Source organism: Mustela nigripes, chromosome 2 (assembly GCF_022355385.1).
Source record: "Mustela nigripes isolate SB6536 chromosome 2, MUSNIG.SB6536, whole genome shotgun sequence".
Taxonomy (NCBI): domain Eukaryota; kingdom Metazoa; phylum Chordata; class Mammalia; order Carnivora; family Mustelidae; genus Mustela; species Mustela nigripes.
Window position 1 is genome coordinate 16757033 of NC_081558.1, and position 13013 is coordinate 16770045.

Here is a 13013-nt window from a genome sequence, read left to right on the forward strand (position 1 = left end):
TATAGGTAGGAAGACACTAAATGCATCCTTTTCCAGAAGACAGAATTGCCTTCTAAAACAAACCCAAGTGAGCCAACTGAAAAATTAGTACAACTATAAGAAAATAGACTAAGAGCTTGGGGAAAGGGTCAATACATAGAATCAATAACTTTCTATCATGCAGCAATAACAGATGAGAAATTATCACAGAAAACAAGATATTCCATGAATGATAGCGACACATATTTTTAAAAATACCTAGGAATCGGCATTTCACCATTGGCCCAGGCTCCTCTGATCCTTTCTTGTCCCTTTCCTCCTCACTAGTGGGGCTCCAACCACACTGGCCTCCTTGATGTGCCTCGCGGGCTGCCCCCAGACATCCAGACGGTTCATTTCCTCCCCTCGTGGGTCTATACCAGAGTTGGCAACCTTTCTCCATGAAGGGCCAGATACTGAATATCTTGGGCATTATGGGCCAAGAGACAAAATCAAGACTATCATACACATATTTACATAGAAATAGAGAAAAGCAGCTTCCACAGAATACTGACAGATGAAATTCAAAATATAACAACAACCGAGGACTTTTGTTGTTGTTGTTTTTGTTTTTTGGTAACACGGGTTTATGAAGAAGAATGGAATTGTTTTAGGGGGGATACCATCAAAGCTCAGCCTTTCCGATCATGGAACTGATTGCAAATGCTCTTCTGGAAGAACCATTCTCGGCTAAGGGGTGTTGGGCCAGATTTGGTGGGGACTCAAATGTCACCTCCTGGGTGAGGCTCTCCCAGGAACCCCTCTCAGAAGTTGTACCCCCACTCCCAGTCTTCCCTCTTGACCTCTGATCTTCTGCACTGCACTATATATTTTACTCTGGTAGACAGTAAAAGTCCTCCCCTTCCATATGTAAACTTTATGTAGGAAGAGTCTATCTTGCCACAGCTGTATTCTCTCTCTTTTTTTTTTTTTTAAGATTTATTTATTTGACGGAGAGAGAGAGAGATCACAAGGGGGGGAGGGGTGGCAGGGGGTGGGGGCAGATTCCCCTGCCCAGCACAGACACCCCCGCCTCCTGCCTATCTGCCCACTGACTCTCCTCTCTGTCTCCCTGCTCTCTTGGTAGGTCCTGGTCTCTGTCCCTCCGCTGGACTGTGGGTCCCCCTCTGGCTCTTAGTCTTTGTCCCTCATTTATAGATGAGACTTCAAGAGCAGCTCCCAGGACTCCTCCCCTGCACAGGGTGTCATGCAGACCCCGCACTCACCCCCAGGATGCCTTAGTTCCAATCTCCTCCATTCAGTCCGGCACCCAACCCACCCGCCTCAGGGCCTAAAGATGCTGCCCCCGCCCCCCCCCCATGCCTCTACCGGACTAAATGCACCTCTGTTCAGGTGCCTCTCCTCTGGAAAGCCTTCCTTGACACCCTCCTCAGGCCCTATGCTAAACCTTCAATGAGGACTGTCATTCTGCGGAGACACCTGGATCGTCCCTATGTACCCAGGGGCTGACAGGACCTACCCCTGTCTCCCCACCCTGCTCCAGGAAGCTCAGACCTGATCTCTGAGCCTCCAGCGCCCCCCCTCCGCGTCAGAGCCACCTCCTCCTGCCCTCTGACATTACTTGTTGCTGGGGTCCACCGCTCTCCGTCGCTGGTCCCCTCTCTAATCCCACAAGAGCCCCATCCGACACTGGAGGAAATGCCTCGCGAGGGGCTGTGCCCTTTGCCAGGTCACACAAGAAGGCAGGGGAACAGCGGGCCCTTGGGCAAGGGTTCTGGCAGTACTGGCCGAGGGTACGCGACAGCAGACAGAAAGATGGACAGAGTTTTGGGTGAGCCGCAGCCGAGCTGGGACTCGAGACTGCTCTGAGCCCCTCCCTCTCCGCCCGACTTCCCCGCAAGACCAGGCGTCGGGGGCTCACCCAGGAGCCGGCTCCCGCCCCCTGGCCCGGCGCCAGCCGTCATCCCCGTGAGGTCAGCCACCGGCCCGCGATTTCGGGGAAATACCAGCTCCTTATTAAAACCAGGCGGTGGTCAGGCCCCTGCTGCTTTCCCAGTAGAAACGAGGGTGTTTGTTCCGAGAGGAACAGGAGTCCGCAGGGCTGGCCAGGGCCGCGGCCCGGAGGCTGGAACCGCAGCGCCTACCTGGCCGAGAGTCGGGGCGCCCTGGGGAGCCCGGGAGGGTGGGGGGAGCAGCCCGAGGTTTGGGCAAGGGCAGCCGGGAGGGGGGAGTGGGGCGGGGGGAGGCACATGGCACAGGAGAGCGGGGCCGACCAGGGAGGAGGGGGCGTGGGCCGGTGACCCGGAAAGCACGCAGGGGCAAGCGGGACAGCCCCCACCCCCCGGCCGCCCCCACCGGCTCCGAACGCGGGCTGCGGGCCGGGCGGCGGGGAGCGCGGGCCGGGGGCCTGGGGCCCTCCCCTTCCGGGCGGGCGGCGCGCCCCCGGCCTCCCCCGACCCAGCCCCCAGCCGCCCGCCGCCTCCTGCAGGGGGCGCCCGAGGGCCGCACCGCCGGCCGGGCCGCCGGCATCTGGAGCGAGTTAGGCTGGGAGGCCGGCGGCCGGCGGCGTGAGCTCATCCCGGCCCGCCCGCTGCGGTCCCGGCGCTGGAAGGGAACAGAACAGAAGCGCCGCGGGCCCGCTTGGGGCAGCGCGGCGGGAGCGTGACTCCTCCCGGAATGTGGGTGTGAGCGCAGAGGCGGCGGTGTGTGTGTCGCTGGCGCGTCGCCGAGGGAGGGCCGAGCCCCGGGAGCCGGCCGCCAGCGTGTGTCGCTGTGGGTCACCGTGTGCCCTGGCTGGGGAGGCTGTGTGTTGGGGGGAGGGGGGGCTAGAACACTGCATGTGACAAGTTACACACACGCCAGCAGATACTTGTTCCACCAAGGGCACAGCAGGGTGAGGGCCGGCTCCGTGGCACGAAGCTGGGACTCCTGGCTCCCTGCCCCTGAGCCCTTGTGAGTCCGTGTGTGTGTGTGTGTGCAGAAGCTCCGAGCCCTGTCAGGGCTGGGGCTCACCACCTCTCTGTCCATTCTCAAACAGCCTCTTCCTGCTCATTGCCCCAGGCACTCTCCTCCTTCAAGACGAGGGAGAGTCCTCTCCACTCCAGGGTCACGGCTAACAGTGACTCACAGAGACCACGTGGGGAGACACACACCCAACATTCATGTAAGAAACACCTTCCTAGTCGCAGGCTTCCCGGCTGGGAGAAGCAACAGAAAAGTTGCAAGTTGGTGACAAGGCTTGGAGAGGCCACTTGGTGAGACAGGCCCATCCCTGCCTGGGGTGGGGGGCAGGAAGGGCTGGAGGTCGTTGAATTACACACACACACACACACACACACACACACACCCTGCCATGTCTTAGGTGCTCTAGCCCCCCTGCCATGGGCCCTGAGGCTATTGCACAAGGTATGAAGGGCCTCAGATGCCCCCGGACTCCCAGGGCCAGGAGCCAGGGTGGGGACATGGCACTGTGGCCATCACCAGACATGCAGTGAAGAGCTGAGGCTAGAGGAGGTTACCCGGAGCATCCAAGGTGCCCCTTGCCCATCAGGCTGGTCCTTGCCTTGGGCCGTCACCTAAGGGATCAACTGACCCAGCTTTGGGGAACTTTAGTCCCGGGTGTGCTAGAGACCTCAGGGAGGCGGCCCTCCTGGCTGGGCTTGCGGCCCTGTCATGCCGCCCCCTTCTCCCTTCACACCTCCCCCCAAGCTGGGCAGTGGCTCTGAGACAAGGACCCTGCCTTGCAGGATGAGGCACTTGAACCCTTTATGCTTGCTTCCTCACCAGCTCCTGCTCCTGGGGCCCACAGCACACGTTTGCAGAAGGCTGGCCAGAGCTCTCGGCCTCTGAGTTGCCTCCACATCCCCACCGGTGAGACAGAAAGGACACCCTGTCCTGCGTAGGCCCGCCCAGGCGGCAGCTCTACTTCTAAACGGACAGGCATCTAGGGCACCCACGGGTGTCCTCGGCTCCTGAGACACTGGGACAAGCTGGGTGAGGGACTTTTTTATACTGGAATGACTCTGGTTCATATAGCCAGAGCTTCCAAATTACTTAGCAAAACATGTTTGCTTTTTAATTAACATGTGCTTGCAAAACAATGGTTTTAATTAAAGTGGGTGGGGGAGAGAAGGGATGAGAGAGAGAATATTTCAAGGAGCTCCAAGTCCCGGGCCAGACTTCTTAAAAATAAAGTGGGAGCTTTGCCCCAAGCCAGCAAAAGCTGGGAGGTGGGGCAGGCTCCTTGGGGAGCCCCAGGAACAAACCAACCTCCTCCCCCCGCTCTCTAGCTCTCTTGCTGAGAATTCACCCTTTTACTGATGGTCTCATTACTCACTTACCCTACTGTTCCCTGAGCCCCCTGGGAGGGGGTGGTTGAACAGGGATCCACCAGACAAGACACAGGGAACGGCATGAGTGAAGACTGAGTGTGAGCCTTGTTGGGGGAACATGAAGTTCACTGGGGAAGGAGAGAGCAGAGGTGGGAGAAGGGGAACCGTGAAAAAGCCAGATGCCCCCCAAGACTGGTGGACTGGAAGAGTAGAGCTGGACCGGGAGATGCTGATGTCCAAGCCCCAAAGAGATAACGGGAGCTGAGCTGGGGCCAGGGATATAGGGCAGGAAGGGAAGGTAGGGCTACGTTGGGAGGAGGGATTGGCAGCGGAAGGGGAGGGCCTGCGGGGACTAGAAGCGGGAGGTGGCCTGGACTGGGGACCTGGGGCTTCTGGTCAGAGGCTTCTGGGCCTACCTGCAGGTTTGGTCAGTCCAGCAGGGGGCAGCCTTGCCCCCATCATTCTGGACTCAGGATGCACCCACCCAGCCCCAGTCAGGAAAGGGAGTGAGTGAGAATGAGATGATCCCTCCAGGTCAGCGGCACTTTCTCCCATTTCTGACTTTTAGAGCCAGCACTGGGGTGCAGCCCAGGGTCAGAGGTCAGCACCGAGATGGGACAGTGCCCCTTCCCACACGCACACGTGGACAAAGGGGGATTGATAGGAAGCTTTGGGGAAGTGAGGACACCCCCAGGGTTCAGGTCAGGTGGCCCTGAACCCCCAGATCCCGGTGGCCCCACCCAGGACGCTGTTTCTCATTAGGGGCCTTCTAGCCTCCCCCCCCAGCCTGCGCCCCCACATGAAACGTGCCTCCCTGTACTTAATTCATTACGCCAGGCAGGGTGGGAGGCCCAGCGGGCGGGGGTTATTTTTTCCCCTGAGCTCAGACATTCCTTGCTTTATTATTCTCCACATTTCAAAGCAGCTGTCGCCTCCCCCTACTGCCCCCAGCCCGAAGCTCAGAGTCCAGAAGGAACCTCTCCAGAGCTCAGAACACCAGAGGCTTCCACACCTCCAGTCCAACACAGAAGAGAAACTGAGGCTCAGACCTAGAGCCCCAGGGAGACCTGCAGGGACATCCCCCAACAGTCCGCACCTGAACTTACCTACCTCTAAGCCTGGATCCTCCTACGTGTCCCCCACCGCCCTGTCACCCTCTGTAACACCGTGTTCCCTGACTCTATTCACCGGCCCTGGGCTACCTTCCACACAGGTGGCCTCAGGGGCCCCCTTGCCACTACAGAGCCAGCCCTGCTGTCCCCTGCCTGCAGCAGGAGCTAGGACAGTTCTCAAGGTCCCTGCCCTGCTCAGGACCTTAACAAACTGAGCTCTGGCGGGGTCAGCCACCTGATGGAGGGCAAGGCCCATCCTGGATCAAGGGATCAACCCAGAGGATGGCAGGGCTGGGGTCAGCTTAGAGAGTCACCTAGAAGCTAGGCTGGGGAGCAGAAGTTCTGCGGACCCAGTTTTGGGGAGCTGGGGAGGGCCCTGGACGAATTTTTGCCCCACATCAGGGAGCTGCCTCAGTAAGAGGTGAACTTCCTGTTGCTGGAGGTATTCAAGCAAACAGCAGCTCATCAGACTTGCCCTGGGAAAGAGGTTGGCCCAGGTGTCCGAGGCCCCTTCCCGTTCAACTCTGAGGTCACAATCTGGAGCTCGTAGGGAAGGTAGCCACTCCAGATTAAAGGAATTAATGGTCTCTCCTCACTCACTCAGGGATGGCAAGGCGGGTCTGGAAGCACCAGCCAAGGCACAAGGACAGGAGACCTGGGAGCTGGACCAAAGCCAGAGCGGGACCTGGCAGGGATATTTTCACTGCACTGTCCCGGCACCTGGGGAAGAACTGGGAGCTCAGCAGACACCCCATCATCAAGCACTAATGTGTTAAATGGGGTCTGACCCAGCCCTACTCCCACAGCCTGCAGGAGTCAGGGCCTCCACCTGGGGGATAGACTCTGCCCTCAGAGGAAGCTGAGACGGGAGCCCAGGTGGGGCAGGCAACCTGGGGGCGCTGAAGACTGAGTTTGGAGGCCACCCTTGATGGCATTTTGGCCCTGCTGACCCTACAGCCAGGCAGCTGTGGGGTGGGGGGTGGTGCGAGGGTTGGATCCTCAGGAGCCCAAGAGGGTAGGAGTCACTCCTGATGTGGCCCCAGAGGGTTCTCGCTGTCCACACAATCCTGGGGGCCCAGGGCCTGCCCACGGCTCCAGCTCTACTCTTCAGACCTACCCCAGGGACCCCCTTACTACAAGGAAGGCACCATGTGGGAGATGGACTGCGCAGAGCCCAAGCTCCGGAGAGAGGGAGAAGCTTCCAGCTGGTCCAGAGCTGTTGGATGTGGGTATATCTCCTTCTTGGGGGCTCCCAGCCCTACGCCCCTTCACTCAGGCCAGGCCATACAGAGGGGTGTGCCCGGCTTTCCCTTTATCCGTCCCCCAGCCCTGAGCACGGTTTCTCCTCCTGGGGCTAGAAACCCCTGGGTATTTGCGCCTTCGTGCTGTGTCTAGACACAAGCCGTGACTGCCCCTGGCTTCCCACCTCTGACTACAGGTATCGACAGGCTCCCAGAGTTTCGGGGACACTCAGAATCACAGGATCCCAGGTACTGCCATGAAGGGAACTGAGACATCATCCCATGCTCATGCTGCCCCCCCACCCCAGGGCCGACCCCACCCCAGGGCTGACCCTCACCAGGCCCCGCCCGTCTCAGGGGCTCACCTGAGTGGGCCCCGCTGAGTCTCCACTCCCCGCTCGGTCTCACCTGGCGGGGCCAGGCCTGTGAGCCAGCACGAGCATCTGATAATTACACTATGCATGAATGAAAGAACCAATGAATGAATGAGTTCATTCCAATGAGCCTCGGGCCTGGAAAGCCTGGGCCCCATTCAAGGGTCTCTATCCAGGGCTTTAGGGAGATGTTGATTGCAACAAACTGAGATTTTTCTCACAACTTAAAAATCAACTTGTAAGGTCTGATTTTGCCAACTAAAGACATGAAAACAACAGCCAGCCACCAGCTACCATCAGCATTGTTTTGTAAACAAAAGGATATTCTCCAGACCAAAAAAAAAAAAAAAAAAAAAAAAAAGAGTAGGCTGCATGGGATCTTGGAAGAAAGACGGGTCTTAAAGATGCATAAATTGAACTTCATGGCAAGGCCATGGGCCACCAACATGGGCCTTACTGTTCTCTCTTGAAAACTTTCTTGGACATTGTCACAAGCTAGGCCCTGGGGCTTGGGGACACCCATATGCTTCCAACCTCTACCAGCACCAGAACCCCTTTTGCAGCCTTCATGACTAGAATTGGTTCCCCTCGGCTTGCACACCCCTTAGGACAAGGTGCTCACTACCTCTCCCAGTTAGCTCCAGTGCTGGGGGTATCATTCCGGAGCACCTTTAAGTGACTTCCAAGCCTACTATGGGAGGAAGTGCTGGGACCACATGGCAAGTCAAATGGAAGAAGTGCTGGGCGGGGTGGGGGGAGCCGGGGGGACGGGGGCTGAGACAGAGACAGAGGCCTCCAGACCCGGGGCATGGGAATGGTGAGGGGAAAAGGCCGCTCATATTCAGCTAGACCAAAGTATAAAGAATCAGAAAGTTGGTCTAGACCTGAGACTTCCCAAGGAGTGTTGTCTCCCCATCTGTGGAGTTCCAGAGTCTTCTACATGCCTCACCCTGCGCCCCCAACCTCCAGAAAGGCTTTCGTGTCCTGATTCTCACCGAGACCTCACTAGACAGGTGAGGTACCCAGACCCACAGGCCAGAGGAGGGGACAGAGATTGGAAGAAAATGATTGAACTTCAGCATCCTCAGCGAGGCAGGGGAGGAGGGGGGAGTCAGGGCTCCCTTCTGGCCCTGACGACCTAGGCCTTCCCCTGTCCAAGGGGCCCTGCGCCCCGGCTGCTGAGACCGGAGGGGGCCTGTTTAGCGGCCGGCCCCGGGAAGCCTCGTGTGTACACACACTCACACACACTCCACATTCCAGCCGTGCTCTGTCAGCGTTTGGGCAAACCAGGATTGTGTGGCTTTGGGAAAGCGGGAACAAATAACCCCCAAACTTGGGTGAGGGCGGGCCTGGGGCTGGGTGGAAGGGACCCGGGAGAACCCCCAGGGAGCCACTGCGGTGCAAGGTCACCGGGTTCAAGGTCTGGGGTTTTCCTGGGTTCTCCGAGGCCACCAGGTCAGCAGTCCCGGGGGTGAGGCAGGCCCTGCACTCAGGCAGGCTCATCCCGGCCCCCTCCCCTCAACACTCCCCACCACCCAGAGCCTTAGGACTCACAGCACAGTGTTCAGGCCTGGTGCCCCCAAGCACCCATTTCCACACTGCGGGCTCACACCGGCCGCAGCCCAATTTCTTTTGCCTCTCGCCCCACTTCCTCTGCACCCCAGCCCACCCTGCTTCTGACTTCATGCAATCCCTGGCTTGGACCCTTTCTACTCCAACCCCAATTTCTCTTAAGGTGGTCTTCAGTTTTCCGTGGCTCTAGCGCCCAGTTTCTCATACCCGCGGTCTGATTTCTTTTCTTCTCATGGCCTAGGAAGACCTTCCTCTAATACCTGATGTGTTCAAGACCTGGGCTGACTTCATTCTACCTTGGTCTGAGTGTCTGGCCCTCTTAGACCCCAGTTGGCACCATCTGCTCCATGTCCCAGATGGTGACCCCTTGAACCCTGAGGATGGGGTCTGGGGAGAGGCTGCAGGGTACAACAGGCCACCAAGAGCCAGAAGCAGCCAAGCAAGGACATCGGAGCAAAGGAGGGACCGTTCCTTCCGGGGTCCTGAGGCTGACCTCCACCTCTCGCCCCCAGCCTGCCCCGCTGACCCTCTAGATCAGCCTGGACCAGGACTAAAACCGGAGGTGAATACTCCTGCCACTTTAGAAAGACCCCAAAGATCAGGCCTCAGACCGGATGGGGAAAGGGAGACATAGGGAGACCCCCGGCTAGACCCCACCTTACAGAGCACGGGTCCTGGCCCTAGAGGCATGGAGGGGACTAGACTAAAAGCGGGGCCAACCCTCTGCCGATCCCTTCCCCCTGGCCACAGGGCCACAGGCTGGACCACCCTGCTTGAGGAGGGAGCTGGGACAGTGTTTATGCAACTGTGGGGAGGCCGCGGCCCGGCTGGCAGCGCTGCCCGCCCAGCACCCGCACTGACTCAGCAGAGCCCCCAACACGTACACGCTCAGACATGCATGCTGACACACACAGACACGCACACGCACAGAGGTGCACACACGTGTGCGAATGCACCGACTGGCAGCACACGCAGGTCCAGCTATGCACGTGGGCAACTCACGCCCCCACAGATACACTCACAGGCACGGATCCTCCGGCCCACTTGCGGGCACACAGAAATATGCATGCTACCCGGCCGGGGTCGTGGAGGAGGGATGCAGGGTGAGGAAGAGGCTCAGCCCTGCAGCCAAGTGGCACCCTCGGTGTCCCTCCCCCCATCCGCTCTGACACCCAGACCTACAGCCAGTGACCTGAGCCCACCTGGGATCAGCACAACCATATATAACAGGCACAAGGCCCCAGGGGGGCCCCATGACCATGGCTGGGCCAGAGACAAATTCCAAGCACAGGAGAGCCCCAACAAGTGGGGCCAAGCTGCCCCAGCCCGAGCTTACAAGACCCAGCATCCCCTGCTGTATCCCACCAGCTACCTCCGGCCTGTCCTCCCCTTCCCCCCGGGTCCACACAGGACAATCAGCGGGTCTGGGCTGCAGAGCATCTTGGGGGAATATGTGGGCTGCTCTCTTCCACTGGCAAGCCAAGCTGAGGAGGGCGGTAGCTCCCAGGAACCAAGGGAGCCTGAGAGTGGTGCAGGACCGTCCCGAAAACCAGGGCAGGGACAGGCCTCCTTGAGAGAGCACATATCCCCCCCGGGATCCAGGACATACGTGAACCTTCAGGCAGGGTCCCTTCTTGCTGGAGATGACAGAACAGTTGTACCCCCCTGCCCGCAGGCCTCCAGCGCAAGGTGGGCATCCCCAGAGAGAGAGAAGGCTGGGACCTCCCAGTCCCATGTGGCCACTGGAGACTTTTAAAAAAAGGAAGTCCCAGGAAGGAAGCGGCTGGAGCAGGCAGGAATGAGGGGCTGCCCAGAAGCCTGTCACGAGGCTCCCCACCCTGACTGGGACCAAAGGGAGGCCCTGCTTTCCTGGAGGGAGTCCCCAGCCCCCAGCTGTCCAGGGAGGCTTGCCAGAGTCCAGCAAGTTCACAGGTACCTCGAGGAGGTACCACTAGGAGGTACTGTGGAAACAAGGAAAAGGAGCCAGAAGGCCTCGAAAGCTTCAACATTGGCCCAAGATGTTGCTGAGACCGGTCTCAAAGTGACTTGCAGTGTGACCGCTTCTCCTCTCCCCTGGGCTGAGCATACGTGCATCTGCCTCTCCCTCCCACACCCTGTCTCCTCGTTACCCTGCTTCTGCTCGGGGACCCCAGTCTACTCTCCACCTGGAGGTCAGAGTGATGCTGGGACAGTCTCCCTGGAGCACACGCCAAAGCCTTCCCCATGGCCACAGGCCCTCTGTCTCCTCTCTGACTCAGGCCCCACTACCTCCCCATGGAGCTGTCTGAGCCCATCTCAGGGCCTCTGTGCATGTCTCCTCTCTGTGCCCACCCAGACATATCTCCCCTGTATGCCCACACAGCTGCCTGGAGGACTCGCTGAAGACGGGCGTGGCTGGAGAGTCTGGTTTCCTCATCCCTTTAGTCTCCTGGAGGCCCCCAGTGGGGCCGAACCCCAACTGTCCACAGGGCTTTCTGCTCCCGGGCACCCCGTAGAGACTTCCTTCCCTTCCAGCTGCTCTCCCATGCTCCCTGGGGTCACCTCCCGGGGAGACGACTTGCATTCGGAGACGACTTGCATTCACGACTTGGTCTCAGCTCTGCTTCTGGGGAAACGCAGCTAAAAGCTGAACTCCTCTCCTGCTTATTTCTCTGCTTTGACAACTTCCCCAGCCCCCTACCACCGCCATTCTACTTTCTGCCTCTATGAATTTGATGACACAAGGTACCTCCTTTAAGTGGAATCACATGATATGGTCTGGGTCTGGCCTGTTTCAGTTAGCCTAATATCCTTAAAGTCCACCCATGTTGTAGCAAGGGCCGGAAGGTCCTTCCTTCTTCGGGGCTGAGTGATGGGCCACTGCATAGCTAGAACACAACACTTGTTAGCCCCTGTTTCTTTTTTTAATGTAGTTTTTTTTTTTTAAGATTTTATTTATTTATCAGAGAGAGGTGGGGGGAGAGCGAGCACAGGCACACAGAATGGCAGGCAGAGGGAGAAGCAGGCTCCCTGCTGAGCAAGGAGCCGGATGTGGGACTCGATCCCAGGACGCTGGGATCATGACCTGAGTTGAAGGCAGCTGCTTAACCAACTGAGCCACCCAGGCGTCCCGAGCCCCTGTTTCTTGAATGAGAGCTCTCCTAATTGGGTGTGAAGTGAGAGCTCCTGGCGGTTTGAATTTGCATTCCCTTAATTAGTGACATCAAACTTCTACTCACATGCTAATTGGCCATTTGTACATCTGCTTTGGAGAATTGCCTGTTCAAGTCTTCTGCCCCTTTCTGAGTTGGGTTGTCTATTATCTTGCCACAGACCCACAGGAGTCCTTTATATATTCTGGGTATTAGCTCCTCTTTTTTTAAATCTTTGCCCCACCATTGCCATCTCCGATCATCACCAGCCTCGTGACTTAACACGTCAGCCCCTCCCAGCTCTTACACGCACAAGCATGCCGAGCACACACGCACGGCCTCCCCCCCCCGCCCTGCTTTGGGGCCCTCCTCAGCCATGATTGCTTGCTGACACACTTTGTGGATGATGATTTGTCAGGTCTCTGGGAGCTCTGGAGGGCAGAGGTTTTGACTGCTTTCTCCACTACAGGGTTCGCAGGGCCTAGCGTGGAACCAGGCACACGGCTGGTGCTCCATAGACTCTGAGAGAATGAAAGGAAGATGAGGCAGACTCCCGCAGACACTCAGACCCTGCCCATGATGGGCTCACATACGCTGCTGGCACACACCCCCCACACACTGTCACACTCATGATCCCAACACACTCACAGGTAAGTCCCCACACCACACCCATGCCCACAGGCAGCCAGATCTGTGCTCATCTTGAAACCCATCCACACAGGCTCCTCTCCCACGCAGATGTGCTCGCCTGCACCCTGACGGAGCTGCCCTGACCTCCTGGGTCCTCCTGGCCTGAGAGTGCCTCAGTTTCCCCATCCGAGTCAGTCGGGAATCTAAGGCCCCTTCAATTCTGACAGCCTGGGGACAAAGTTAGCTCCCACCCTGTCATTCATTCCCAGGGTGACTCAGGTAAGGCCATTCTCTGCTCTGGGCCTCAGTCTCCCCACCTGTGACATGGGCAGCCCCGGGACCAATGCCCCATGGATCCCTGATTGCTGGTGGTGCCACCTCCCAGAGGGAGAATGGGAGGAAAAGAGCAAGGGAGGGGCACCCAGGCCTCTTCCAGCTCAGCCCTGCCCCTACCTCAGTGTCCTGGCGAGCAGGCTGAGAGGGTTTGGGATAGTTTTGAGGGGGAGCAAGGAAGCAGAATTTCAGCATGACTCCCCCTTATTTTGTCCAGGACTCACCATGTGGGGCTCATGGATTTTAGAGAAGTCAACCAAAGGGCCACGGAGGGGAAGCGGGGAAGGAAGGAAGGAAGAAGGAAAGAAGG